Raw genomic sequence first — 3,574 nt, 5'->3', positions numbered from 1 at the left:
CATAAGGAAATTGTTCATCCTGAATTTTCATGCCTAGAAATTATTCTTGTCTAGCTTCTCGTGCTTACAATTTGACAAGGTATCAATTACTTGCAACAACTCACAAATAGTGCTTGTAAAAAACCTTCTACATTTGCAAAAAATTTACAATCTTCAACAGCAGTACTGTAAACCTGGTATAATGCCACTGTATGTGAACTAGTCACATGCATATACGTTCACCAACACATACATATACATTATTTTCCAACACATGCACAACACTTAGATTCTCTACACACACTCTCTTGTAACTAAATTTCTATTGTAAGTTTGCACCAAACCAGAAATTGGATGTACACAGTCAAAATAGACTTGCATCCAAAGGGATTTCAACCCAAAAAATTTAAAATAAAAAAGTGTAATTCTAAAAACATGTAAGCTTTTATTGCTTGATTTGTGGATTTAACGAGAATCGAGTGGGAAAATGTGTATGTTTCCTTCCACAACATTGCTCTTAACTATTGGAGCCATGCCTCCAAAAGGCCTAGTAATCCTTTCACACCTCCCCACACCTAGCTCATTAGGACCCCCAAAGTTGATCTTTTTTCTTATGGATCTTTTTCGGTTATGCCGTATAAACTCTTGAGAAAACTCATTCACATGATTAGTCTTAACAACATCCAAAAGAAAACAACAATGTATCGAATTTAAGTGAGCTTGAAGCACTAATAACGTATTACTTCAATAGTCATAATACTAGAATTAATCACCTTCACAAGTGGTATAACACTTCTTAAGTAACTAACATTGTCTCACTAAAATCCCCTCTATTTAAGCTTGTAATCATGTCCCTAGATCCTTGGAGGCCCCTTTATTGCTTCTTCCACCAGCCTCCTAAGGATGGTATTGATAATTGGGTCTAATGGGGGAATCTTCTAGTGGGACCAAGATTTGGAAGCTAATTTTTTTGGGAAAATTTGCTTATTCTATCCATCTATATGGCAAAAAAAGCATATATTCTCTTGATGATACTTCTATAATTCATCTATGGACAAGCCACCTTTGGTACCCCCCTACCTATGCATTTTTGGTCTAAAGTTCTTGAGATTCTAAGTGAGCGAGGGTTGGATCAAAAAATAACATAAACTTCATGATTAATTAAGATAATTAATAATATACTAAATTAAAACCATTCGAAAACAAAAAGCTAATCTCATTACTAAATTCTAATTAAGGGACTCAATACTATTCAAAATCAAAGGATTCACATATACCTGCTTATAAAGGCTGCATACATCAAAGGTTACATCCATTTTAGACCGAAAATCCTAGCAGGACACACCCAAGCACAAAAGTTTTACTCCCTCTTGATCACTAGAGATCCCAAAAAAACAAAAGATGATACAAAATGTGATGCTAAGCATAATTTTGATGATATCTCACCCTATGAAGATTCCAACGACACCATTGTCCATGAAGGCATTATTGAATTAGGTACCCAAGTTGGTAAAATGAAGCTCATGCAAATAATCTCAAAGACTCCAAACACATGTGAAAATGGATCATAATTTTGCTTTTGAAGAAGACCATATGAACAACCTCTAGGTGAGACACTTACACCAACTTTAAAACGAACTAAAGTCCAAAAAAGCAACCTAAGGTTTATGATTTTTGTGGTGTTCGAAACGTTACCTGTATTCTGGCCACCCTTCTCTTGCTTTATATTCTGGCCACTCTTCTCTTGCTAGCCCTTGGACCTCCCTTACCTTATGTTTTCTTTCACATTGGGGGCTGCATTTGTGCATCGGAGTCTTGTAAGAAACATGAGATACTAGAATCCCAAACACTCTTTATATAGGTAGGGGTCTTAATATGCCAACCAGCCTAGCACGCAAGGAATGCAAATGCCCCTTTATGGGACAGCACTCGGGTGGCCCACCTCTATCCTTACGCGCCCATCAAAAATTACATACAAATAGTGAAAATCTTGGAAGTCTCATCCCTTTCCTATCAAATTTCATCCCTTTCATGTCAAATTTAACGAACAAGGGTGCCCATCAAAGGCTTTCATACCTTCTAGAGAAGTCCTATGGTTGCAAACACCACAGAAGGATACTATTTTGAAATTTTTTGTAAATTTTAGATGTAAACATATATATTTTGAAAGTCAACCTAGTTTATGGCCTTAAAATTGAAGGTTAAGGTAGGCCTTCAAATTTTCAGCCCTAGTAGGAAGTCAAACACATTGTGCAAAGAGGTCTACATGAGCAAGAAGGAGCTATTGGACTAATTTCAAAGTCGGTTGGCCCAGTTGAGCCGGTGAGACATGGTAAATTGAAATCCCCCATGCATTAATTTTTTTCACATAAGGTTTGGGAAAAATGCACAAAATCTTGCTCCCCATCTCCCTTCTACCTTTTCAAATCCCTTAGGTATTATATCTATAACTACACTATAAGTATGCATACTTCTACCACCTACTATTTGCCATATTTTTTCTCTCATCTTTATATATATATATACTTGCACAAGTAAATAAATCCTAAGTCTATTTCCTCATATATATTTATGCCTAAGATATCTTTTTCCTAAAAGTCTCCTTTTGCACCCAACCTACTATTGCCCTATCCTAGCTATGCTATGATACTACTATATATATTATTTACACCACCTTATTGTATTTATTAGAGTTCCCACCTAATAGATATAAAAGCCATGCTACACCAAAATGATATACATATATGTGCTATATAATATCATTTTTTTCTCCCTCGTTTATCAATCTCCACTCTCCCACCCCTTTTTCCCCGACACCACCTTGTGGGGCCCACATGGACCCACCCACGCCCACGTGTTTACATGGATCCCACTTGTCCCACACGCATGCTGGAAGCTCCCTCCTCACACCCTCATGCATAACCTCTCCCCCAAGCCCACGTGGGCCACCCAGAGCCATCCCGCACACACATGCTTGCCCAAACCCTCATCAACCTTCTCTCCCACATGAACAACCCCACACATGCCACCCTCCATGTAATTGTTAATTCCTTTCCTTTTTTGGAGACTTTATCATTAGCCTACAAAATTCAAAACCATCTTTGGATTATATATATATATATATTCCTAAAAGTAGCCTCACTAGTCTTAGACCCACACTAGGCCTATCTTTTGAAAAATATGTAAGCCAATAAAGGCATGTGAGGATTCGCACTTTGCTACAAGGATACAAGGCTCCAAAAGAGATATTCAAAGGTGGTCTCTGCTTCATCAACAATTTTCAACCTTCCATTTATGGAATAAGGCATGCAGAGTCTATCTTTCCTTTTTTGTAATAAAGAAACAAAATATCAAAGCTTGGTAGTATCTCAAGATTTTCTTTTGTGGAGAAATCCACCATCTCTAGAAACATCCATGAGGGTTCACTAAGCCTCTACACACCATCTACATATATCCTTGGAGAGGCTCATTTTGGAGAATTACTTAGAGATATTTTAGCTCATGTAACCCCAACTCACCTTGGATATCCAAAGTATCTCCCTCTATCAAAATACACCAAACCTTTTAATATCTCATGATATGAAATATCTTTGTA

Source organism: Cibotium barometz, chromosome 4 (assembly GCF_041138505.1).
Source record: "Cibotium barometz isolate CiBa-2024 chromosome 4, ASM4113850v1, whole genome shotgun sequence".
In the NCBI taxonomy this organism is placed as follows: domain Eukaryota; kingdom Viridiplantae; phylum Streptophyta; class Polypodiopsida; order Cyatheales; family Cibotiaceae; genus Cibotium; species Cibotium barometz.
The sequence above is the reverse complement of the archived record's forward strand: the minus strand, read 5'-3'. Positions refer to the sequence as shown.